Here is a 27,309-nt window from a genome sequence, read left to right as displayed (position 1 = left end):
TCGAAAGGAATTTAGGGGAAATGGAACGCATATGCTTTGCTTCAAACAAGAAAACTGTAGCACAAACCCTTTGTTAATGATCGACCACCCCCGGCAGGACTCGAACCCGCCATCCCTGGTTTAGAAGACCGATGCCTTATTCGTTAGGCCACAAGAGCGATGTGCGACCGATGCACTTGCGTTCCTTTCATTAGCGCTTTTACTCTAGGTTACAGTAAAACACACCATCGAAAAAAATCTGGGGAAAAGGAAATGCATATGCTTTGGTTCAAGGAAAAAAACTGTGGGAGAAACCCTTTGTTTGTAAAAAAGGATTACCCACCCTCGGCGGGACTCGAACCCGCCATCCCCGGTTTAGAAGACCGATGCCTTATTCGTTAGGCCACAAGAGCGATGTGCGACCGATGCACTGGCGTTCCTTTCATTAGCGCTTTTACTCTAGGTTACAGTAAAACACACCATCGAAAGGAATATAGGGGAAAAGGAAATGCATATGCTTTCGTTCAAGCAAGAAAACTGTGGGAGAAACCCTTTGTTAGTAAAAAAGGATAACCCCTCTCGGCGGGATCGAACCCGCGATCACCGGTTTAGAAGACCGATGCCTTATCCGTTAGGCCACGAAGGCGATGTGCGGATGATGCACTGGCGTTTCTTTCATTAGCGCTTTTACTTTAGGTTACAGTAGAACACACCATCGAAATTAATATAGGAGAAAGGGAAATGCACATGCTTTGCTTCAAGCAAGAAAACTGTAGCAGAAACTCTTTGTTAATGAAAAAAGATAACCCACTCTCGGCGGGACTCGAACCCAATATCCCCGGTTAGGAGACCGATGCCTTATCCGTTAGGCCACGAGGGCAATGTGAGGGCGATGCACTGGCATTCCTTTCATTAGCGCTTTTACTCTATGTTGCAGTAGAACACACCATCGAAAGGAATATAATTGATTGATATGTTGGGTTTAACGTCCCAAAACCAATACACGATTATGAGAGACGCCGTAGTGAAGGGCTCCGGAAATTTAGACCACCTGGAGTTCTTTAACGTGCACCCAAATCTGAGCACACGGGCCTACAACATTTCCGCCTCCATCGGAAATGCAGCCGCCGCCGCCGGGATTCAAACCCGCGCTCTGCGGGTCAGCAGCCGAGTACCTTAGCCACTAGAGCACCGCGGCGGGGCATCGAAAGGAATATAGGGGAAAAGAAAACGCATTTGCTTTGCTGCAAGCAAGAAAACTGTACCAGAAACCCTTTGTTAATAAAAAAGAATAACCCACCCTCGGCGGGACTCGAACCCGCAATCCCCCGTTTAAAAGACCGATGGCTTATTCGTTAGGCCACAAGAGCGATGTGCGACCAATGCACTGGCGTTCCTTTCATTAGCGCTTTTACTCTAGGTTACAGTAAAACACACCATCGAAAGGAATATAGGGGAAAAGTAAATGCATATGCTTTGGTTCAAGCAAGAAAACTGTACCAGAAACCCTTTGTTAGTAAAAAAGGATAACCCACCCTCGGCTGCACTCGAACCCGCAATCCCCGGTTTAGAAGACCGATGCCTTATTCGTTAGGCCACGAAGGTGATGTGCGGATGATGCACTGGCGTTTCTTTCATTAGCGCTTTTACTTTAGCTTACAGTAAAACACACCATCGAAATTAATATAGGAGAAAGGGAAATGCACATGCTTTGCTTCAAGCAAGAAAACTGTAGCAGAAACCCTTTGTTGATGAAAAAGGATAACTCACCCTCGGCGGGACTCGAACCCGCAATCCCCCGTTTAGAAGACCGATGCCTTATTCGGTAGGCCACGAGGGCGATGTGCGAGCGTACCTCTAGCGTTCTTTTCATTAGCGCGTTTACTTTAGGTTACAGTAAAACACACCATCAAAATTATTATAGGAGAAAGGGAAATGCACATGCTTTGGTTCAAGCAAGAAAAATGTAGCAGAAACCCTTTGGTAATGAAAAAGGATAACCCACCCTCGGTGGGACAGGAAACCGCAATCATCCGTTTAGAAGACCGATGCCTTATTCGTTAGGCAACGAGGGCGATGTGCGAGCGTACCTCTAGCGTTCTTTTCATTAGCGCGTTTACTTTAGGTTACAGTAAAACACACCATCGAAATTAATATAGGAGAAAGGGAAATGCACATGCCTTCGTTCAAGCAAGAAAACTGTAGCAAAAACCCTTTGTTGATGAAAAAGGATAACTCACCCTCGGCGGGACTCGAACCCGCAATCCGCCGTTTAGAAGACCGATGCCTTATTCGTTAGGCCACGAGGGCGATATGCGAGCGATGCACTAGCGTTCTTTTCATTAGCGCGTTTACTCTAGGTTACAGTAGAACACATCATCGAAAGGAATATAGGGGAAAAGGAAATGCATATGCTTTGGTTCAAGCAAATAAACTGTCGGAGAAACCCTTTGTTAATAAAAAAGGATAACCCAACCTCCGTGGGACTCGAACCCGCAATACCCTGTTTAGGGGGCCGATGCCTTATCCGTTAGGCCACGTAGCCGATGTGCGAGTGATGCACTGGCGTTCCTTTCATTAGCGCGTTTACTCTAGGTTACAGTAGAACACAACATCGAAAGGAATATAGGGGAAAAGTAGCGCATATGCTTTGCTTCAAGCAAGAAAACTGTAGCAGAAACCTTTTCGGTGAATGAAATAAAAATATCCTACCTTCGGCGGGACTCGAAACCGCAATGCCCGGTTTAGGAGACCGATGCCATATACGTTAGGCCACGAGGGCGATGTGCGAGCGATGCACTGGCGTTCCTTTCATTACCACTTTTACTCTAGGTTACTGTAGAACACATCATCGCAAGGAATATAGGGGAAAAGAAAACGCATATGCTCTGCTTCAAGCAAGAAAACTGTTGCAGAAACACATGGTATTGAAAAAGGATAACCCACCCTTGGCGGGACTCGAATCCGCAATCCCGGATTAGAAGACCGATGCCTTATCCGTTAGGCCACGAGGGCGATGCGCGAGCAATGCACAGGCGCTCCTTTCATTAGCGCTTTTACTCTAGGTTGCAGTAGAACTCATCATCGAAAGGAATATAGGAGGAAAGGAAATGCATATGCTTTGCTTCAAGCAAGAAAACTGTAGCACAAACCCTTTGTTAATGAAAAAGAGTAACCCACCCTAGGTGGGACTCGAACCTGCAATCCCCAGTTTAGGAGACCGATGCCTTATCCGTTAGGCCATGAGGGCGATGTGCGAGCGATGCACTAGCGTTCTTTTCATTAGCGCGTTTACTCTAGGTTACAGTAAAACACACCATCGAAAGGAATTTAGGGGAAATGGAACGCATATGCTTTGCTTCAAACAAGAAAACTGTAGCACAAACCCTTTGTTAATGAAAAAGGATCGACCACCCCCGGCAGGACTCGAACCCGCCATCCCCGGTTTAGAAGACCGATGCCTTATTCGTTAGGCCACAAGAGCGATGTGCGACCGATGCACTGGCGTTCCTTTCATTAGCGCTTTTACTCTAGGTTACAGTAAAACACACCATCGAAAAAAATCTGGGGAAAAGGAAATGCATATGCTTTGGTTCAAGGAAAAAAATTGTGGGAGAAACCCTTTGTTTGTAAAAAAGGATTACCCACCCTCGGCGGGACTCGAACCCGCCATCCCCGGTTTAGAAGACCGATGCCTTATTCGTTAGGCCACAAGAGCGATGTGCGACCGATGCACTGGCGTTCCTTTCATTAGCGCTTTTACTTTAGGTTACAGTAGAACACACCATCGAAATTAATATAGGAGAAAGGGAAATGCACATGCTTTGCTTCAAGCAAGAAAACTGTAGCAGAAACTCTTTGTTAATGAAAAAAGATAACCCACCCTCGGCGGGACTCGAACCCAATATCCCCGGTTAGGAGACCGATGCCTTATCCGTTAGGCCACGAGGGCAATGTGAGGGCGATGCACTGGCATTCCTTTCATTAGCGCTTTTACTCTGGGTTGCAGTAGAACACACCATCGAAAGGAATATAATTGATTGATATGTTGGGTTTAACGTCCCAAAACCACTACACGATTATGAGAGACGCCGTAGTGAAGGGCTCCGGAAATTTAGACCACCTGGAGTTCTTTAACGTGCACCCAAAACTGAGCACACGGGCCTACAACATTTCCGCCTCCATCGGAAATGCAGCCGCCGCAGCCGGGATTCGAACCCGCGCTCTGCGGGTCAGCAGCCGAGTACCTTAGCCACTAGACCACCGCGGCGGGGCATCGAAAGGAATATAGGGGAAAAGAAAACGCATTTGCTTTGCTGCAAGCAAGAAAACTGTACCAGAAACCCTTTGTTAATAAAAAAGAATAACCCACCCTCGGCGGGACTCGAACCCGCAATCCCCCGTTTAAAAGACCGATGGCTTATTCGTTAGGCCACAAGAGCGATGTGCGACCAATGCACTGGCGTTCCTTTCATTAGCGCTTTTACTCTAGGTTAAAGTAAAACACACCATCGAAAGGAATATAGGGAAAGAGGAAATGCATATGCTTTGGTTCAAGCAAGAAAACTGTGGGAGAAACCCTTTGTTAGTAAAAAAGGATAACCCACCCTCGGCGGGACTCGAACCCGCAATCCCCGGTTTAGAAGACCGATGCCTTATTCGTTAGGCCACGAAGGCGATGTGAGGGCGATGCACTGGCATTCCTTTCATTAGCGCTTTTACTCTAGGTTGCAGTAGAACACACCATCGAAAGGAATATAATTGATTGATATGTTGGGTTTAACGTCCCAAAACCACTACACGATTATGAGAGACGCCGTAGTGAAGGGCTCCGGAAATTTAGACCACCTGGAGTTCTTTAACGTGCACCCAAATCTGAGCACACGGGACTACAACATTTCCGCCTCCATCGGAAATGCAGCCGCCGCAGCCGGGATTCGAACCCGCGCTCTGCGGGTCAGCAGCCGAGTACCTTAGCCACTAGACCACCGCGGCGGGGCATCGAAAGGAATATAGGGGAAAAGAAAACGCATTTGCTTTGCTGCAAGCAAGAAAACTGCACCAGAAACCCTTTGTTAATAAAAAAGAATAACCCACCCTCGGCGGGACTCGAACCCGCAATCCCCCGTTTAAAAGACCGATGGCTTATTCGTTAGGCCACAAGAGCGATGTGCGACCAATGCACTGGCGTTCCTTTCATTAGCGCTTTTACTCTAGGTTACAGTAAAACACACCATCGAAAGGAATATAGGGGAAGAGGAAATGCATATGCTTTGGTTCAAGCAAGAAAACTGTGGGAGAAACCCTTTGTTAGTAAAAAAGGATAACCCACCCTCGGCGGGACTCGATCCCGCAATCCCCGGTTTAGAAGACCGATGCCTTATTCGTTAGGCCACGAAGGCGATGTGCGGATGATGCACTGGCGTTTCTTTCATTAGCGCTTTTACTTTAGCTTACAGTAAAACACACCATCGAAAGGAATATAGGGGAAAAGAAGCGCATAAGCTTTGCTTCAAGCAAGAAAACTGTAGCAGAAACCTTTTCGGTGAATGAAAAGAAAAATAACCTACCCTCGGCGAAACTCGAACCTGATATCCCCGGTTTAGGAGACCGATGCCTTATCCGTTAGGCCACGAGGGCAACGTGCGGGCGATGCACTGGCGTTCCTTTTATTAGCGCTTTTACTCTAGGTTGCAGTAGAACACACCATCGAAATTAATATAGGAGAAAGGGAAATGCACATGCTTTGGTTCAAGCAAGAAAACTGTAGCAGAAACCCTTTGTTAATGAAAAAGGATAACCCACCCTCAGCGGGACTCGAACTCGAAATCCCCGGTTTAGGAGACCGATGCCTTATCCGTTAGGCCACGAGGGCGATATGCGGGCGACCCACTGGCGTTCCTTTCATTAGCGCTTTTAATTTAGGTTACAGTAGAACGCACCATCGAAAGGAATATAGGAGAAAGGGAAATCCACATGCTTTGCTTCAAGCAAGAAAACTGTAGCACAAAACATTGGTAATGAAAAAGGATAACCCAACCTCGGCGGCACTCGAACCCACAATCCCCGGTTTAGAAGACCGATGCCTTATCCGTTAGGCCACGAGGGCAATGGGCGAGCGATGCACTGGCGTTCCTTTAATTAGCGCTTTTATTTTAGGTTACAATAGAACACACCATCGAAAAGAATATAGGAGAAAGGGAAATGAACATGCTTTGGTTCAAGCAAGAAAACTTTAGCGAAACCCTTTGTTAATGAAAAAGAATAACCCACCCTCGGCGGGACTCGAACCGGCAATTCCCGGTTTAGAAGACCGATGCCTTCTCCGTTAGGCCACGAAGGCGATGTGCGAGTGATGCACTAACGTTCCTTTCATTAGCGCATTTACTCTAGGTTACAGTAGAACACAACATCGAAAGAAATATAGGCGAAAAGGAAACGCATATGATTTGCTTCAAGCAAAAAAACTGTAGCACAAACCTTTGGTAATGAAAAAGGATAACCCACCCTCGGCGGCACTCGCACCCGCAATCCCCGGTTTAGAACACCGATGCCTTATCCGTTAGGCCACGAGGGCGATAGCGGGTGGTGCACTGGCGTTCCTTTCATTAGCGCTTTTACTCTAGGTTGCAGTAGAACACACCATCGAAAGGAATATAGGGGAAAAGAAAACGCATATGCTTTGCTTCACGCAAGAAAACAGTAGCACAAACCCTTTGTTAATGAAAAAAATAACTTACCCTTGGTGGGGCTCGAACCCGATATCCCCGGTTTAGGAGACCGATGCCTTATCCGTTAGGCCACGAGGGCGATGTGCGAGCGATGCACTGGCGTTCCTTTCATTAGCACTTTCACTTTAGGTTACAGTAGAACACACCATCGAAAGGAATGTGGGAGAAAGAGATTGCACTTGCTTTGCTTCAAGCGAGAAAACTGTAGCAAAAACCCTTGGTAATGACAAAGGATAACCCACACTCGGCGGGACTCGAACCCGCAATCCCCGGTTAAGAAGACCGATGCCTTATCCGTTAGGCCACGAGAGTAACGTGCGATTGATGCACTAACGTTCCTTTCATTAGCGCTTTTACTTTAGGGGACAGTAGAACACACCATCGAAATTAATATAGGAGAAAAGGAAATGCACATGCCTTGGTTCAAGCAAGAAAACTGTAGCAGAAACCCTTTGTTAATGAAAAAGGATAACCCACCCTCGGCGGGACTCGAACCTGATATCCCCGGTTTAGCAGACCGATGCCTTATCCGTTAGGCCACGAGGGCGATGTGCGAGCGATGCACAGGCGTTCCCTTCATTAGCGCTTTTACTCTAGGTTGCAGTAGAACTCATCATCGAAAGGATTAATTTTGATTGATATGTGGGGTTTAACGTCCCAAAACCACTATATGATTATGGGAGACGCCGTAGTGGAGGGCTCCGGAAATTTCGACCACCTGGGGTTCTTTAACGTGCACCCAAATCTGAGCACACGGGCCTACAACATTTCCGCCTCCATCGGAAATGCAGCCGCCGCAGCCGGGATTCGAACCCGCGCCCTGCGGGTCAGCAGCCGAGTACCTTAGCCACTAGACCACCGCGGCGGGGCCATCATCGAAAGAAATATAGGAGGAAAAGAAATGCACATGCTTTGGTTCAAGCAAGAAAACTGTAGCAAAACCCTTTGTTAATGAAAAAGGATAACCCAACCTCGGCGGGACTCGAACCCGCAATCCCCCGTTTAGAAGACCGATGCCTTATCCGTTAGACCACGAGGGCAACGTGCGAGCGATGCACTGGCGTTCCTTTCATTAGCGCTTTTACTTTAGGTTACAATAGAACACACCATCGAAAGGAATATAGGAGAAAGGGAAATGCACAAGCTTTGGTTCAAGCAAGAAAACTGTAGCGAAACCCTTTGTTAATGAAAAAGGATAACCCACCCTCGGCGGGTCTGGAACCCGCAATTCCCATTTAGAAGACCAATGCCTTATTCGTTAGGCCATGAGAACGATGTGCGAGCGATGCACTAGCGTTCTTTTCATTAGCGCGTTACTCTAGGTTACAGAAGAACACATCATCGAAAGGAATTAAGAGGAAATGGAAATGCATATGCTTTGGTTCAAGCAAGAAAACTTTGGGAGAAACCCTTTGTTAATAAAAAAGGATAACCCACCCTTCGCGGCACTCGGACCTGCAATCCCCTGTTTAGAATACCGATGCTTTATTCGTTAGGCCACGAAGCCGATGTGCGAGTGATGCCATGGGGTTCCTTTTATTAGCACGTTCACTCTAGGTTACAGTAGAACACAACATCGAAAGGAATATAGGAGAAAGGGAACTCCACATGCTTTGCTTCAAGCAAGAAAACTGTAGCACAAAACATTGGTAATGAAAAAGGATAAACCAACCTCGGCGGTACTCGAACCCAAAATCCGCGGTTTAGAAGACCGATGCCTTATCCGTTAGGCCACGAGGGCAATGGGCGAGCGATGCACTGGCGTTCCTTTCATTAGCGCTTTTACTTTAGGTTACAATAGAACACACCATCGAAAGGAATATAGGAGAAAGGGAAATGAACATACTTTGGTTCAAGCAAGAAAACTTTAGCGAAACCCTTTGTTAATGAAAAAGGATAACCCACCCTCGGCGGGACTCAAACCCGCAATCCCCCATTGGGAAGACCGATGCCTTCTTCGTTAGGCCATGAGGGCGATGTGCGAGCGATGCACTAGCGTTATTTTCATTAGCGCGTTTACTCTAGGTTACAGTAGAACCCATCATCGAAAGGAATATAGGGGAAAAGGAAATGCATATGCTTTGGTTCAAGCAAGAAAACTGTTGGAGAAACGCTTTGTTAGTAAAAAAGGTTAACCCACCCGCGGCGGGACTCGAACCCGTAATTCCCGGTTTAGAAGACCGATGCCTTCTCCGTTAGGCCATGAAGGCGATGTGCGAGTGATGCACTGGCGTTCCTTTCATTAGCGCGTTTATTCTAGGTTACAGTAGAACACAACATCGAAAGGAATATAGGGGAAAAGGAAATGCATATGATTTGCTTCAAACAAGAAAACTGTAGCACAAACCTTTGGTAATGAAAAAGGATAACCCACCCTCGGCGGCACTCGCCCCCGATATCCCCGGTTTAGAACACCGGTGCCTTATCCGTTAGGCCACGAGGGCGATAGCGGGCGGTGCACTGGCGTTCCTTTCATTAGCGCTTTTACTCTAGGTTGCAGTAGAACACACCATCGAAAGGAATATAGGGGAAAAGGAAACGCATATGCTTTGCTTCACGCAAGAAAACAGTAGCACAAACCCTTTGTTAATGAAAAAGAATAACTTACCCTTGGTGGGACTCGAACCCGATATCCCTGGTTTAGGAGACCGATGCCTTATCCGTTAGGCCACGAGGGCGATGTGCGAGCGATGCACTGGCGTTCCTTTCATTAGCACTTTCACTTTAGGTTACAGTAGAACACACCATCGAAAGGAATATGGGAGAAAGAGAATGCACTTGCTTTGCTTCAAGCGAGAAAACTGTAGCAAAAACCCTTGGTAATGACAAAGGATAACCCACACTCGGCGGGACTCGAACCCATTATCCCCGGTTAAGAAGACCGATGCCTTATCCGTTAGGCCACGAGAGTAACGTGCGATTGATGCACTAACGTTCCTTTCATTAGCGCTTTTACTTTAGGGGACAGTAGAACACACCATCGAAAGGAATATAGGGGAAAAAGAAATGCATATGCTTTGGTTCAAGCAAGAAAACTGTGGGAGAAACCCTTTGTTAATAAAAAAGGATAACCCGACCTCCGCGGGACTCGTACCCGCAATCCCCTGTTTAGGAGGCCGATGCCTAATCCGTTAGGTCACGTAGCCGATGTGCGAGTGATGCACTGGCGTTCCTTTCATTAGCGCGTTTACTCTAGGTTACAGTAGAACAAAACATCGAAAGGAATATAGGGGAAAAGAAGCGCATAAGCTTTGCTTCAAGCAAGAAAACTGTAGCAGAAACCTTTTCGGTGAATGAAAAAAATAACCTACCCTCGGCGGGACTCGAACCCACAATCCCCGGTTTAGGAGACCGATGCTTTATCCGTTAGGCCACGAGGGCGATGTGCGGGCGATGCACTGGCGTTCCTTTCATTAGCGCTTTTACTCTAGGTTGCAGTAGAACACACCATCGAAAGTATATAGGGGAAAAGGAAATGCATATGCTCTGCTTCAAGCAAGAAAACTTCAGCACAAGCCCTTTGTTAATGAAAAAGAGTAACCCACCCTCGGCGGCACTCGCACCCGCAATCCCCGGTTTAGAAGACCAATGCCTTATCCGTTAGGCCACGAGGGCAATGTGCGAGCGATGCACTGGCGTTCCTTTCGTTAGCGCTTTTACTTTAGGTTACAGTAGAACACACCATCCAAAGGAATATAAGAGAAAGGGAAATGCACTTGCTTTGGTTCAAGCGAGAAAACTAGCAAAACCCTTTGTTATTGAAAAAGAATAACCAAACCTCGGCGGGACTAAAACCCGCAATCCCCCGTTTAGAAGACCGATGCCTTATTCGTTAGGCCACGAGGGCGATGTGCGTGCGTAGCACTAGCGTTTTTTTCATTAGCGCATTTACTCTAGGTTACTGTAGAACACACCATCGAAAGGAATATAGGGGAAAAGGAAACGCATATGCTCTGCTTCAAGCAAGAAAACGGTTGCAGAAACCCTTTGTATTGAAAAAGGATAACCCACCCTCGGCGGGACTCGAATCCGCCATCCCGGGTTAGAAGACCGATGCCTTATCCGTTAGGCCACGAGGGCGATGTGCGAGCGATGCACAGGCGTTCCTTTCATTACCGCTTTTACTCTAGGTTGCAGTAGAACTCATCATCGAAAGGAATATAGGAGGAAAAGAAATGCACATGCTTTGGTTCAAGCAAGAAAACTGTAGCAAAACCCTTTGGTAATGAAGAAGGATAACCCAACCTCGGCGGGACTCGAACCCTCAATCCCCCGTTTAGAAGACCGATGCCTTATTCGTTAGGCAGTGAGGGCGATGTGCGAGCGATGCACTAGCGTTCTTTTCATTAGCGCGTTTACTCTAGGTTACCGTAGAACCCATCATCGAAAGGAATATAGGGGGAAAGGAAATGCATATGCTTTGGTTCAAGCAAGAAAACTTTGGGAGAAACCCTTTGTTAATAAAAAAGGATAACCCACCCTCCGCGGCACTCGGACCCGCAATCCCCTGTTTAGAATACCGATGCTTTATTCGTTAGGCCACGAAGCCGATGTGCGAGTGATGCCATGTGGTTCCTTTTATTAGCACGTTCGCTCTAGGTTACAGTAGAACACAACATCGAAAGGAATATAGGGGAAAAGAAGCGCATAAGCTTTGCTTCAAGCAAGAAAACTGTAGCAGAAACCCTTTGTTAATGAAAACGAATATACCACCTTTGGCGGGACTCGAACCCGCAATCCCCGGTTTAGGAGATCGATGCCTTATCCATTAGGCCACGGGGGCAATGTGAGAGCGATGCTCTGGCGTTCCATTCATTAGCGCTTTTACTTTAGGGGACAGTAGAAGACACCATCGAAATAATATAGGAGAAAGGGAAATGCATATGCTTTGGTTCAAGCAAGAAAACTGTGGGAGAAACCCTTTGTTAATAAAAAAGGATAACCCACCCTCCGCGGGACTCGAACCCGCCATCCCCTGTTTAGGGGGCCGATGCTTTATCCGTTAGGCCACGTAGCCGATGTGCGAGTGATGCACTGGCGTTCCTTTCATTAGCGCGTTTACTCTAGGTTACAGTAGAACACAACATCGAAAGGAATATAGGGAAAAAGAAGCGCATAAGCTTTGATTCAAGCAAGAAAACTGTAGCAGAAACCTTTTCGGTGAATGAAAAAAAAAATAACCTACCCTCGGCGGGACTCGAACCCGCAATCCCCGGTTTAGGAGACCGATGCCTTATCCGTTAGGCCACGAGGGCGATGTGCGGGCGATGCACTGGCGTTCCTTTCATTAGCGCTTTTACTCTATGTTGCAGTAGAACACACCATCGAAAGGAATATAGGGGAAAAGAAGCGCATAGGCTTTGCTTCAAGCAAGAAAACTGTAGCAGAAACCTTTTCGGTGAATGAAAAAAAATAACCTACCCTCGGCGGGACTCGAACCCGCTATCCCCGGTCTAGGAGACCGATGCCTTATCCGTTAGGCCACGAGGGCGATGTGCGGGCGATGCACTGGCGTTCCTTTCATTAGCACTTTTACTCTAGGTTACTGTAGAACACACCATCGAAAGGAATATAGGGGAAAAGGAAACGCATATGCTTTGCTTCAAGCCAAAAAACTGTAGCAAAAACCCTTGGTAATGAAAAAGGATAACCCACACTCGGCGGGACTCGAACCCGCAATCCCCGGTTAAGAGGATCGATGCCTTATCCGTTAGGCCACGAGGGCAATGTGCGAGCGATGCACTGGCGTTCCTTTCATTAGCGCTTTTACATTAGGTTACAGTAGAACACACCATCGAAAGGAATATAGGAGACAGGGAAATGCACTTGCTTTGTTTCAAGCGAGAAAACTTGCAAAACCCTTTGTTAATGAAAAAGGATAACCAACCCTCGGCGGGACTCGAACCCGCAATCCCCCGTTTAGAAGACCGATGCCTTATTCGTTAGGCCAAGAGGGCGATGTGCGATCGATGCTCTAGCGTTCTTCTCATTAGCGCGTTTACTCTAGGTTGCAGTAGAACACACCCTCGAAAGAAATATAGGGGAAAAGGAAACGCATATGCTTTGTTTTAAGCAAGAAAACTGTAGCAGAAACCCTTTGTTAATGAAAAAGAACATACCACCTTTGGCGGGACTCGAACTCGCAATGCCCGGTTCAGGAGACCGATGCGTTACCCGTTAGGCCACGAGGGCGATGTGCGAGTGATGCACTGGCGTTCCTTTCATTAGCGTTTTTACTCTAGGTTGCAGTAGAACACATCTTCCAAAGGAATATAGGGGAAAAGGAAACGCACATGCTTTGCTTCAAGCAAGAAAACTGTGGCACAAACCCTTTGTTAATGAAAAAGAGTAACCTACCCTCGGTGGGACTCGAACCCGCAATCCCCGGTTTAGGAGAACGATGCCTTATCCGATAGGCCACGAGGGCAATGTGCGAGCGATGCGCTGGCGTTCCTTTCATTAGCGCTTTTACTTTAGGTTACAATAGAACACACCATCGAAAGGAATATAGGAGAAAGGGAAATGCACATGCTTTGGTTCAAGCAAGAAAACTGTAGCAAAACCCTTGGCAATGAAAAAGGATGACCCACCCTCGGCGGGACTGGAACCCGCAATTCCCGTTTAGAAGACCAATACCTCATTCGTTAAGCCACGAAGCCGATGTGCGAGTGATGCACCGGCGTTCCTTTCATTAGCACGTTTACTCTAGGTTACAGTAGAACACAACATCGAAAGGAATATAGTGGGAAAGAAGCGCATATGCTTTGCTTCAAGCACGAAAACTGTTGTGAAACCCTTGGTATTGAAAAATGATAACCCACCCTTGGCGGGACTCGAACCCGCAATCCCCGGTTTAGAAGACCGATGCCTTATCCGTTAGACCACAAGCGCGATGTGCGAGCGATGCACTGGCGTTCCTTTCATTAGCGCTTTTACTTTAGGTTACAATAGAACACACCATCGAAAAGAATATAGGAGAAAGGGAAATGCACATGCTTTGGTTCAAGCAAGAAAACTGTAGCGAAACCCTTTGTTAATTAAAAAGGATAACCCACCCTCGGCGGGACTCGAACCCGCAATCCCCCGTTTAGAAGACCGATGCATTATTCGTTAGGCCAAGAGGGCGATGTGCGAGCGATGCACTAGCGTTCTTTTCATTAGCGCGTTTACTCTAGGTTACAGTAGAACACATCATCCAAAGGAATATAAGGGAAAAGTAAACGCATCTGATTTGCTTCAAGCAAGAAAACTGTAGCAGAAACCCTCTGATAATGAAAAAGGGTAACGCACCCTCGGCGGCACTCGCACCCGCAATCCCCGGTTTAGAACACCGATGCCTTCTCCGTTAGGCCACGAGGGCGATAGCGGGCGGTGCACTGGCGTTCCTTTCATTAGCGCTTTTACTCTAGGTTGCAGTAGAACACACCATCGAAAGGAATATAGGGGAAAAGAAAAACGCATATGCTTTGCTTCACGCAAGAAAACTGTAGCACAAACCCTTTGTTACTGAAAAAGAATAACTCACCCTTGGTGGGACTCGAATCCGCAATCCCCGATTTAGAAGACCGATGCCTTATCCGTTAGACCACAAGCGCGATGTGCGAGCGATGCACTGGCGTTCCTTTCATTAGCGCTTTTAATTTAGGTTACAATAGAACACACCATCGAAAAGAATATAGGAGAAAGGGAAATGCACATGCTTTGGTTCAAGCAAGAAAACTGTAGCGAAACCCTTTGTTAATGAAAAAGGATAACCCACCCTCGGCGGGACTCGAACCCGCAATCCCCCCTTTAAAAGACTAATGCCTTCTTCGTTAGGCCACGAGGGCGATGTGCGAGCGATGCACTAGCGTTATTTTCATTAGCGCGTTTACTCTAGGTTACAGTAGAACCCATCATCGAAAGGAATATAGGGGAAGAGGAAATGCATATGCATTGGTTGAAGCAAGAAAACTGTGGGAGAAACCCTTTGTTAATAAAAAAGGATAACCCACCCTCCGCGAGACTCGAACCCGCAATCCCCTGTTTAGAATACCGATGCCTTATCCGTTAGGCCACGAAGCCGACGTGCGAGTGATGCCATGGGGTACCTCTCATTAGCGCGTTTACTCTAGGTTACAGTAGAACACAACACCGAAAGGAATATAGGGAAAAAGAAGCGCATAAGCTTTGCTTCAAGCAAGAAAACTGTAGCAGAAACCTTTTCGGTGAATGAAACAAAAAATAACCTACCCTCGGCGGGACTTGAACCCGCAGTCCACGGTTTAGGAGACCGATGCATTATCCGTTAGGCCACGAGGGCGATGTGCGGGCGATGCACTGGCGTTCCTTTCATTAGCGCTTTTACTCTAGGTTGCAGTAGAACACATCAACCAAAGGAATATTGGGGAAAAGGAAACGCATATCCTTTGCTTCACGCAAGAAAACTGTAGCACAAACCCTTTGTTAATGAAGAAGGATATCCCAACCTCAGCAGGACTCGAACCCGCAATCCCCGGCTTAGGAGAACGATGCCATATTCGTTAGGCCAAGAGGGCGATGTGCGAGCGATGCACTAGCGTTCTTTTCATTAGCGCGTTTACTCTAGGTTACAGTAGAACACATCATCCAAAGGAATATAAGGGAAAAGGAAACGCATATGATTTGCTTCAAGCAAGAAAACTGTAGCAGAAACCCTCTGATAATGAAAAAGGGTAACGCACCCTCGGCGGCACTCGCACCCGCAATCCCCGGTTTAGAACACCGATGCCTTATCCGTTAGGCCACGAAGGCCATGTGCGGGCGATGCACTGGCGTTCCTTTTGTTAGCACGTTTACTCTAGGTTACTGTAGAACGCACCATCGAAAGGAATATAGGGGAAAAGGAAACGCATATGGTTTGCTTTAGGCAAGAAAACTGTGGGAGAAACCCTTTGTTAGTAAAAAAGAATAACCCACCCTCGGCGGGACTCTAACCCGCAATGCCCGGTTTAGAAGACCGATGCCTTATCCGTTAGGCCACGAAGGCCATGTGCGGGCGATGCACTGGCGTTCCTTTCATTAGCGATTTTACTCTAGGTTGCAGTATAACACACTACGAAAGGAATATAGGATAAAAGAAAACGCATTTGTTTTGCTGCAAGCAAGAAAACTGTAGCAGAAACCCTTTGTTAATGAAAAAGGATAACCCACCCTCGGCGGGACTCGAACCCGCAATCCCCCGTTTAGAAGACCGATGGCTTATTCGTTAGGCCACGAGGGCGATGTGCGAGCGTTGCACTAGCGTTCTTTCCATTACTCTAGGTTACAGTAAAACACACCATCGAAAGGAATATAGGAGAAAAGGAGCGCATATGCTTTGCTTCAAACAAGAAAACTGTAGCAGAAACCCTTGGTAATGAAAAAGAATAACCCACCCTTGGCGGGACTCAAACCCGCAATCCCCCGTTTGGAAGACCGATGCCTTATTCGTTAGCCTACGAGGGCGATGTGCGAGCGATGCACTGGCGTTCCTTTCATTAGCACTTTTACGCTAGGTTACTGTAGAACACACCATCGAAAGGAATATAGGAGAAAAGGAAACGCACATGCTCTGCTTCAAGCAAGAAAACTGTTGCAGAAACCCTTGGTATTGAAAAAGGATAACCCACCCACGGCGGGACTCGAACCCGCCATCCCCGGTTTAGAAGACCGATGCCTTATCCGTTAGGCCACGAGGGCGATGTGCGAGCGATGCACTGGCGTTCCTTTCATCAGCACTTTTAGTCTAGGTTACTGTAGAACACACCATCGAAAGGAATATAGGGGAAAAGGAAACGCATATGCTCTGCTTCAAGCAAGAAAATTTTAGCAAAAACCCTTTGGTAATGAAAAAGAGTAACCCACCCTCGGCGGCACTCGCACCCGCAATCCCCGGTTTAGAAGACCGATACCTTATCCGTTAGGCCACGAGGGCAATGTGCGAGCGATGCACTGGCGTTCCTTTCATTAGCGCTTTTACTTTAGGTTACAGTAGAACACACCATCGAAATTAATATACGAGAAAGGGAAATGCACATGCTTTGGTTCAAGCAAGAAAACTTTAGCAAAACCCTTTGTTAATGAAAAAGGATAACCCACCCTCGGCGGGACTCGAACCCGATATCCCCCGTTTAGAAGACCGATGCCATATTCGTTAGGCCATGAGGGCGATGGGCGAGCGATGCACTGGCGTTCCTTTCATTAGCGCTTTTACTTTAGGTTACAGTAGAACACACCATCGAAATTAATATATGAGAAAGGGAAATGCACATGCTTTGGTTCAAGCAAGAAAACTTTAGCAAAACCCTTTGTTAATGAAAAAAGATAACCCACCCTCGGCGGGACTCGAACCCGACATCCCCCGTTTAGAAGACCGATGCCATATTCGTTAGGCCATGAGGGCGACGGGCGAGCGATTCACTAGCGTTCTTTTCATTAGCGCGTTTACTCTAGGTTACAGTAGAACACATCATCGAAAGGAATATAGGGGAAAAGGAAATGAATATGCTTTGGTTCAAGCAAGAAAACTGTGGGAGAAACCCTTTGTTAATAAAAAAGGATAACCCACCCACCGCGGGACACGAACCCGCAATTCCCTGGTTAAGGGGCCGATGCCTTATCTGTTAGGCCACGTAGCCGATGTACGAGTGATGCACTGGCGTTCCTTTCAATAGCGCGTTTACTCTAGGTTGCAGTAGAACACACCATCGAAAAGAATATAGGAGAAAGGGAAATGCACTTGCTTTGTTTCAAGCGAGAAAACTTGCAAAACCCTTGTTAATGAAAAAGGATAACCAACCCTCGGCGGGACTCGAACCCGCAATCCCCCGTTTAGAAGACCGATGCCTTATTCGTTAGGCCAAGAGGGCGATGTGCGATCGATGCACTAGCGTTCTTCTCATTAGCGCGTTTACTCTAGGTTGCAGTAGAACACACCCTCGAAAGAAATATAGGGGAAAAGGAAACGCATATGCTTTGTTTTAAGCAAGAAAACTGTAGCAGAAACCCTTTGTTAATGAAAAAGAATATACCACCTTTGGCGGGACTCGAACTCGCAATGCCCGGTTCAGGAGACCGATGCGTTACCCGTTAGGCCACGAGGGCGATGTGCGAGTGATGCACTGGCGTTCCTTTCATTAGCGTTTTTACTCTAGGTTGCAGTAGAACACATCTTCCAAAGGAATATAGGGGAAAAGGAAACGCACATGCTTTGCTTCAAGCAAGAAAACTGTGGCACAAACCCTTTGTTAATGAAAAAGAGTAACCTACCCTCGGTGGGACTCGAACCCGCAATCCCCGGTTTAGGAGAACGATGCCTTATCCGATAGGCCACGAGGGCAATGTGCGAGCGATGCGCTGGCGTTCCTTTCATTAGCGCTTTTACTTTAGGTTACAATAGAACACACCATCGAAAGGAATATAGGAGAAAGGGAAATGCACATGCTTTGGTTCAAGCAAGAAAACTGTAGCAAAACCCTTGGCAATGAAAAAGGATGACCCACCCTCGGCGGGACTGGAACCCGCAATTCCCGTTTAGAAGACCAATACCTCATTCGTTAAGCCACGAAGCCGATGTGCGAGTGATGCACCGGCGTTCCTTTCATTAGCACTTTTACTCTAGGTTAGTGTAGAACACACCATCGAAAGGAATATAGGGGAAAAGGAAACGCATATGCTTTGCTTCAAGCAAGGAAACTGCAACAGAGACCTTTGGTAATGAAAAAGGATAACCCACACTCGGCGGGACTCGAACCCTCAATCCCCGGTTAAGAAGACCGATGCCTTATCCGTTAGGCCAAGAGAGCAATGTGCGATTGATGCACTGGCGTTCCTTTCATTAGCGCTTTTACTTTAGGTTACAGTATAACCCAGCATCGAAATTATTATAGGAGAAAGGGAAATGCACATGCTTTGGTTCAAGCAAGAAAACTGTAGCAGAAACCCTTTGTTAATTAAAAAGGATAACCCACCCACGGCGGGCCTCGAACCCGCCATCCCCCATTTAGAAGACCGATGCCTTATTTGTTAGGCCACGAGGGCGATGTGCGAGTGATGCACTAGCGTTCTTTTCATTAGCGCGTTTACTCTAGGTTACAGTAAAACACACCATCGAAAGGAATATAGGAGAAAAGGAGTGCAAATGCTTTGCTTCAAACAAGAAAACTGTAGCAGAAACCCCTTTTGGTAATGAAAAATGATCACCCACCCCCGGCAGGACTCGAACCCGCTCTCCCCAGTTTAGAAGACCAATGCCTTATTCGTTAGGCCACAAGAGCGATGTGCGACCGATGCACTGGCGTTCATTTCATTAGCACGTTTACTCTAGGTTACAGTAGAACACAACATCGAAAGGAATATAGTGGGAAAGAAGCGCATATGCTTTGCTTCAAGCACGAAAACTGTTGTGAAACCCTTGGTATTGAAAAATGATAACCCACCCTTGGCGGGACTCGAACCCGCAATCCCCGGTTTAGAAGACCGATGCCTTATCCGTTAGACCACAAGCGCGATGTGCGAGCGATGCACTGGCGTTCCTTTCATTAGCGCTTTTACTTTAGGTTACAATAGAACACACCATCGAAAAGAATATAGGAGAAAGGGAAATGCACATGCTTTGGTTCAAGCAAGAAAACTGTAGCGAAACCCTTTGTTAATTAAAAAGGATAACCCACCCTCGGCGGGACTCGAACCCGCAATCCCCCGTTTAGAAGACCGATGCATTATTCGTTAGGCCAAGAGGGCGATGTGCGAGCGATGCACTAGCGTTCTTTTCATTAGCGCGTTTACTCTAGGTTACAGTAGAACACATCATCCAAAGGAATATAAGGGAAAAGTTAACGCATCTGATTTGCTTCAAGCAAGAAAACTGTAGCAGAAACCCTCTGATAATGAAAAAGGGTAACGCACCCTCGGCGGCACTCGCACCCGCAATCCCCGGTTTAGAACACCGATGCCTTATCCGTTAGGCCACGAGGGCGATAGCGGGCGGTGCACTGGCGTTCCTTTCATTAGCGCTTTTACTCTAGGTTGCAGTAGAACACACCATCGAAAGGAATATAGGGGAAAAGAAAAACGCATATGCTTTGCTTCACGCAAGAAAACTGTAGCACAAACCCTTTGTTACTGAAAAAGAATAACTCACCCTTGGTGGGACTCGAATCCGCAATCCCCGGTTTAGAAGACCGATGCCTTATCCGTTAGACCACAAGCGCGATGTGCGAGCGATGCACTGGCGTTCCTTTCATTAGCGCTTTTAATTTAGGTTACAATAGAACACACCATCGAAAAGAATATAGGAGAAAGGGAAATGCACATGCTTTGGTTCAAGCAAGAAAACTGTAGCGAAACCCTTTGTTAATGAAAAAGGATAACCCACCCTCGGCGGGACTCGAACCCGCAATCCCCCCTTTAAAAGACTAATGCCTTCTTCGTTAGGCCACGAGGGCGATGTGCGAGCGATGCACTAGCGTTATTTTCATTAGCGCGTTTACTCTAGGTTACAGTAGAACCCATCATCGAAAGGAATATAGGGGAAGAGGAAATGCATATGCATTGGTTGAAGCAAGAAAACTGTGGGAGAAACCCTTTGTTAATAAAAAAGGATAACCCACCCTCCGCGAGACTCGAACCCGCAATCCCGTGTTTAGAATACCGATGCCTTATCCGTTAGGCCACGAAGCCGACGTGCGAGTGATGCCATGGGGTACCTCTCATTAGCGCGTTTACTCTAGGTTACAGTAGAACACAACACCGAAAGGAATATAGGGAAAAAGAAGCGCATAAGCTTTGCTTCAAGCAAGAAAACTGTAGCAGAAACCTTTTCGGTGAATGAAACAAAAAATAACCTACCCTCGGCGGGACTTGAACCCGCAGTCCACGGTTTAGGAGACCGATGCATTATCCGTTAGGCCACGAGGGCGATGTGCGGGCGATGCACTGGCGTTCCTTTCATTAGCGCTTTTACTCTAGGTTGCAGTAGAACACATCAACCAAAGGAATATTGGGGAAAAGGAAACGCATATCCTTTGCTTCACGCAAGAAAACTGTAGCACAAACCCTTTGTTAATGAAGAAGAATAACTCACCCTTCGTGGGACTCGAAACCGCAACCCCCGGTTTAGGAGACCGATGCCTTATCCGTTAGGCCACGAGGGCGATGTGCGAGCGTTGCACTAGCGTTCTTTTCATTAGCGCGTTTACTCTAGGTTACAGTAGAACACATCATCTAAAGGAATATAGGGGAAAAGGAAACGCATATGATTTGCTTCAAGCCAGAAAACTGTAGCACAAACCCTTTGGTAATGAAAAAGGATATCCCAACCTCAGCAGGACTCGAACCCGCAATCCCCGGCTTAGGAGAACGATGCCATATTCGTTAGGCCAAGAGGGCGATGTGCGAGCGATGCACTAGCGTTCTTTTCATTAGCGCGTTTACTCTAGGTTACAGTAGAACACATCATCCAAAGGAATATAAGGGAAAAGGAAACGCATATGATTTGCTTCAAGCAAGAAAACTATAGCAGAAACCCTCTGATAATGAAAAAGGGTAACGCACCCTCGGCGGCACTCGCACCCGCAATCCCCGGTTTAGAACACCGATGCCTTATCCGTTAGGCCACGAGGGCGATAGCGGGCGGTGCACTGGCGTTCCTTTCATTAGCGCTTTTACTCTAGGTTGCAGTAGAACACACCATCGAAAGGAATATAGGGGAAAAGAAAAACGCATATGCTTTGCTTCACGCAAGAAAACTGTAGCACAAACCCTTTGTTACTGAAAAAGAATAACTCACCCTTGGTGGGACTCGAATCCGCAATCCCCGGTTTAGGAGACCGATGCCTTATCCGTTAGGCCACGAGGGCGATGTGCGAGCGATGCACAGGCGTTCCTTTCATTGGCACTTTCACTTTAGGTTACAGTAGAACACACCATCGAAAGGAATATGGGAGAAAGGGAAATGCACTTGCTTTGGTTCAAGCGAGAAAACTAGCAAAACCCTTTGTTAATGAAAAAGGATAACCCACAGTCGGCGGGACTCGAACCCGCAATCCCCCGTTTAGAAGACCGATGCATTATTCGTTAGGCCAAGAGGGCGATGTGCGAGCGATGCACTAGCGTTCTTTACATTAGCGCGTTTACTCTAGGTTACAGTAGAACCCATCATCGAAAGGATTATACGGGAAAAGGAAATGCATATGCTTTGTTTCAAGCAAGAAAACTGTGGGAGAAACCCTTTGTTAATAAAAAAGGATAACCCACCCTCCGCGGGACTCGAACCCGCAATCCCCTGTTTAGGGGGCCGATGCCTTATCCGTTAGGCCACGTAGCCGATGTGCGAGTGATGCACTGGCGTTATTTTCATTAGCGCGTTGACTCTAGGTTACAGTAGAACCCATCATCGAAAGGAATATAGGGGAAGAGGAAATGCATATGCTTTGGTTCAAGCAAGAAAACTGTGGGAGAAACCCTTTGTTAATAAAAAAGGATAACCCACCCTCCGCGAGACTCGAACCCGCAATCCCCTGTTTAGAATACCGATGCTTATCCGTTAGGCCACGAAGCCGATGTGCGAGTGATGCCATGGGGTACCTCTCATTAGAGCGTTTACTCTAGGTTACAGTAGAACACAACACCGAAAGGAATATAGGAAAAAAGAAGCGCATAAGTTTTGCTTCAAGCAAGAAAACTGTAGCAGAAACCTTTTCGGTGAATGAAAAAAAATAAGAAAACTGTAGCAGAAACCCTTTGTTAATGAAAAAGAATAACCCACCCTTGGCGGGACTCAAACCCGCAATCCCCCGTTTGGAAGACCAATGCCTTATTCGTTAGCCCACGAGGGCGATGTGCGAGCGATGCACTGGCGTTCCTTTCATTAGCGCTTTTACTTTAGGTTACAGTAGAACACACCATCGAAAGGAATATAGGAGAAAGGGAAATGCACTTGCTATGGTTCAAGCGAGAAAACTAGCAAAACCCTTTGTTAATGAAAAAGGATAACCAACCCTCGGCGGGACTCGAACCCGCAATTCCCCGTTGAGAAGACCGATGCCTTATTCGTTAGGCCAAGAGGGCGATGTGCGAGCGATGCACTAGCGTTCTTTTTATTAGCGCGTTTACTCTAGTTACAGTAGAACACATCATCCAAAGGAATATAAGGGAAAAGGAAACGCATATGATTTGCTTCAAGCAAGAAAACTGTAGCACAAATCCTTTGATAATGAAAAAGGATATCCCAACCTCGGCGGGACTCAAACCCGCAGTCCCCGGTTTAGGAGACCGATGCCTTATCCATTAGGCCACGAGGGCGATGTGCGAGGGATGCACTGGCGTTCCTCTCATTAGCACTTTTACTCTAGGTTATTGTAGAACACACCATCGAAAGGAATATAGGGGAAAAGGAAACACATATGCTTTGCTTAGAGCAAAAAAACTGTAATAAAAACCCTTGGTAATGAAAAAGGATAAACCACAATCGGCGGGACTCGAACCCGCAATCCCCGGTTAAGAAGACCGATGCCTTATCCGTTAGGCCACGAGAGCAACGTGCGATTGATGCACCAACGTTCCTTTCATTAGCACTTTTACTTTAGGGGACAGTAGAACACACTATCGAAATTAATATAGGAGAAAGGGAAATGCTCATGCTTTGGTTCAAGCAAGAAAACTGTAGCAGAAACCCTTTGTTAATGAAAAAGGATAACCCACCCTCGGCGGGACTCGAACCCGCAATCCCCCGTTTAGAAGACCGATGCCTTATTCGTTAGGCCACGAGGGCGATGTGCGAGCGTTGCACTAGCGTTCTTTCCATTACTCTAGGTTACAGTAAAACACACCATCGAAAGGAATATAGGAGAAAAGGAGCGCATATGCTTTGCTTCAAACAAGAAAACTGTAGCAGAAACCCTTGGTAATGAAAAAGAATAACCCACCCTTGGCGGGACTCAAACCCGCAATCCCCCGTTTGGAAGACCGATGCCTTATTCGTTAGCCTACGAGGGCGATGTGCGAGCGATGCACTGGCGTTCCTTTCATTAGCACTTTTACGCTAGGTTACTGTAGAACACACCATCGAAAGGAATATAGGAGAAAAGGAAACGCACATGCTCTGCTTCAAGCAAGAAAACTGTTGCAGAAACCCTTGGTATTGAAAAAGGATAACCCACCCACGGCGGGACTCGAACCCGCCATCCCCGGTTTAGAAGACCGATGCCTTATCCGTTAGGCCACGAGGGCGATGTGCGAGCGATGCACTGGCGTTCCTTTCATCAGCACTTTTAGTCTAGGTTACTGTAGAACACACCATCGAAAGGAATATAGGGGAAAAGGAAACGCATATGCTCTGCTTCAAGCAAGAAAATTTTAGCAAAAACCCTTTGGTAATGAAAAAGAGTAACCCACCCTCGGCGGCACTCGCACCCGCAATCCCCGGTTTAGAAGACCGATACCTTATCCGTTAGGCCACGAGGGCAATGTGCGAGCGATGCACTGGCGTTCCTTTCATTAGCGCTTTTACTTTAGGTTACAGTAGAACACACCATCGAAATTAATATACGAGAAAGGGAAATGCACATGCTTTGGTTCAAGCAAGAAAACTTTAGCAAAACCCTTTGTTAATGAAAAAGGATAACCCACCCTCGGCGGGACTCGAACCCGATATCCCCCGTTTAGAAGACCGATGCCATATTCGTTAGGCCATGAGGGCGATGGGCGAGCGATGCACTGGCGTTCCTTTCATTAGCGCTTTTACTTTAGGTTACAGTAGAACACACCATCGAAATTAATATATGAGAAAGGGAAATGCACATGCTTTGGTTCAAGCAAGAAAACTTTAGCAAAACCCTTTGTTAATGAAAAAAGATAACCCACCCTCGGCGGGACTCGAACCCGACATCCCCCGTTTAGAAGACCGATGCCATATTCGTTAGGCCATGAGGGCGACGGGCGAGCGATTCACTAGCGTTCTTTTCATTAGCGCGTTTACTCTAGGTTACAGTAGAACACATCATCGAAAGGAATATAGGGGAAAAGGAAATGAATATGCTTTGGTTCAAGCAAGAAAACTGTGGGAGAAACCCTTTGTTAATGAAAAAGAGTAACCCACCCTCGGTGGGACTCGAACCCGCAATCCCCGGTTTAGGAGAACGATGCCTTATCCGTTAGGCCACGAGGGCGATGTGCGAGTGATGCACTAGCGTTCTTTTCATTAGCTCCTTTACTCTAGGTTACAGTAAAACACACCATCAAAAGGAATATAGGAGAAAAGGAGCGCATATGCTTTCCTTCAAACAAGAAAACTGTAGCAGAAACCCTTTGTTAATGAAAAAGAATAACCCACCCTTGGCGGGACTCAAACCCGCAATCCCCCGTTTGGAAGACCGATGCCTTATTCGTTAGGCCAAAAGGGCGATGTGCGAGCGATGCACTAGCGTTCTTTTCATTTGCGCGTTTACTCTAGGTTACTGTAGAACACACCATCGAAAGGAATATAGGAGAAAAGGAAACGCATATGCTCTGCTTCAAGCAAGAAAACTGTTGCAGAAACCCTTGGTATTGAAAAAGGATAACCCACCCTCGGCGGGACTCGAACCCGCCATCCCCGGTTTAGAAGACCAATGCCTTATCCGTTAGGCCACGAGGGCGATGTGCGAGCGATGCACTGGCGTTCCTTTCATCAGCACTTTTAGTCTAGGTTACTGTAGAACACACCATCGAAAGGAATATAGGGGAAAAGGAAACGCATATGCTCTGCTTCAAGCAAGAAAATTTTAGCACAAACCCTTTGTTAATGAAAAAGAGTAACCCACCCTCGGCGGCACTCGCACCCGCAATCCCCGGTTTAGAAGACCGATGCCTTATCCGTTAGGCCACGAGGGCAATGTGCGAGCGATGCACTGGCGTTCCTTTCATTAGCGCTTTTACTTTGGGTTACAGTAGAACACACCATCGAAATTAATATATGAGAAAGGGTAATGCACATGCTTTGGTTCAAGCAAAAAAACTGTAGCAGAAACCCTTTGTTAATGAAAAAGAATAACCCACCCTTGGTGGGACTCAAACCCGCGATCCCCCGTTTAGAAGACCGATGCCTTATTCGTTAGGCCACGAGGGCGATGTGCGAGCGTAGCACTAGCGTTCTTATCATTAGCCCGTTTACTCTAGGTTACTGTAGAACACATCATCCAAAGTAATATAGGGGAAAAGGAAACGCAAATGCTCTGCTTCAAGCAAGAAAACTGTAGCACAAACCCTCTGATAATGAAAAAGGATATCCCAACCTCGGTGGGACTCGAACCCGCAATCCCGGGTTAGGAGAACGATGCCTTATCCGTTAGGCCACGAGGGCAATGTTCGAGCGATGCTCTGGCGTTCCTTTCATTAGCGCTTTTACTTTAGGTTACAATAGAACACACCATCGAAAGGAATATAGGAGAAAGGGAAATGCACATGCTTTGGTTCAAGCAAGAAAACTGTAGCAAAACCCTTTGTTAATGAAAAAGGATAACCCACCCTCGGCGAGATTCGATAACCCACCCTCGGCGAGATTCGAACCCGATATCCCCCGTTTAGAAGACCGATGCCTTATTCGTTAGGCCATGAGGCGATGGGCGAGCGATGCACTAGCGTTCTTTTCATTAGCGCGTTTACTCTAGGTTACAGTAGAACACATCATCGAAAGGAATATAGGGGAAAAGGAAATGCATATGCTTGGGTTCAAGCAAGAAAACTGTGGGAGAAACCCTTTGTTAATAAAAAAGGATAACCCACCCACCGCGGGACACGAACCCGCAATTCCCTGGTTAAGGGGCCGATGCCTTATCCGTTAGGCCACGTAGCCGATGTACGAGTGATGCACTGGCGTTCCTTTCAATAGCGCGTTTACTCTAGGTTGCAGTAAAACACACCATCGAAAGGAATATAGGAGAAAGGGAAATGCACAAGCTTTGGTTCAAGCAAGAAAACTGTAGCATAACCCTTTGTTAATGAAAAAGGATAACCCACCCTCGGCGGGACTCGAACCCGCAATCCCTCGTTTAGAAGACCGATGCCTTATTTGTTAGGCCATGAGGGCGATGGGCGAGCGATGCACTAGCGTTCTTTTCATTAGCGCTTTTACTCTAGGTTACAGTAGAACACAACATCGAAAGGAATAAAGGGGAAAAGAAGCGCATAAGCTTTGCTTCAAGCAAGAAAACTGTAGCAGAAACCTTTTCAGTGAATGAAAAAAAATAACCTACCCTCGGCGGGACTCGAACCCGCAATCCCCGGTTTAGGAGACCAATGCCTTATTCGTTAGGCCAAAAGGGCGATGTGCGATCGATGCACTAGCGTTCTTTTCATTACCGCGTTTACTCTAGGTTACAGTAGAACACATCATCCAAAGTAATATAGGGGAAAAGGAAACGCATATGATTTGCTTCAAGCAAGAAAACTGTAGCACAAACCCTCTGATAATGAAAAAGGATATCCCAACCTCGGCGGGACTCGAACCCGCAATCCCGGGTTAGGAGAACGATGCCTTATCCGTTAGGCCACGAGGGCAATGTGCGAGCGATGCTCTGGCGTTCCTTTCATTAGCGCTTTTACTTTAGGTTACAATAGAACA

At 46.9% G+C, this 27,309-nt stretch overlaps 7 non-coding genes across 7 annotated transcripts; all 7 read right to left on the bottom strand.

The window, feature by feature from the left end:
• Positions 1 to 4,583: 4,583 nt before the first annotated feature.
• Positions 4,584 to 4,656, bottom strand: TRNAR-UCU (transfer RNA arginine (anticodon UCU)). Its single transcript has one exon. It is a non-coding gene; the product is annotated as a tRNA-Arg (tRNA).
• A 5,362-nt stretch (positions 4,657 to 10,018) lies between these two features.
• TRNAR-CCU (transfer RNA arginine (anticodon CCU)) lies at positions 10,019 to 10,091 on the bottom strand. Its single transcript has one exon. It is a non-coding gene; the product is annotated as a tRNA-Arg (tRNA).
• A 1,801-nt stretch (positions 10,092 to 11,892) lies between these two features.
• TRNAR-CCU (transfer RNA arginine (anticodon CCU)) lies at positions 11,893 to 11,965 on the bottom strand. Its single transcript has one exon. It is a non-coding gene; the product is annotated as a tRNA-Arg (tRNA).
• Positions 11,966 to 12,128: 163 nt separating this feature from the next.
• On the bottom strand, positions 12,129 to 12,201 carry TRNAR-CCU (transfer RNA arginine (anticodon CCU)). The gene has a single exon. It is a non-coding gene; the product is annotated as a tRNA-Arg (tRNA).
• A 4,135-nt stretch (positions 12,202 to 16,336) lies between these two features.
• On the bottom strand, positions 16,337 to 16,409 carry TRNAR-UCU (transfer RNA arginine (anticodon UCU)). The gene has a single exon. It is a non-coding gene; the product is annotated as a tRNA-Arg (tRNA).
• A 7,457-nt stretch (positions 16,410 to 23,866) lies between these two features.
• Positions 23,867 to 23,939, bottom strand: TRNAR-UCU (transfer RNA arginine (anticodon UCU)). The gene has a single exon. It is a non-coding gene; the product is annotated as a tRNA-Arg (tRNA).
• Positions 23,940 to 25,272: 1,333 nt separating this feature from the next.
• On the bottom strand, positions 25,273 to 25,345 carry TRNAR-UCU (transfer RNA arginine (anticodon UCU)). The gene has a single exon. It is a non-coding gene; the product is annotated as a tRNA-Arg (tRNA).
• Positions 25,346 to 27,309: the final 1,964 nt, after the last annotated feature.

The sequence above is a fragment of the Rhipicephalus microplus genome, chromosome 2 (genome assembly GCF_043290135.1).
Source record: "Rhipicephalus microplus isolate Deutch F79 chromosome 2, USDA_Rmic, whole genome shotgun sequence".
NCBI lineage: Eukaryota > Metazoa > Arthropoda > Arachnida > Ixodida > Ixodidae > Rhipicephalus > Rhipicephalus microplus.
This window is presented reverse-complemented; position numbering and strand designations above follow the sequence as displayed.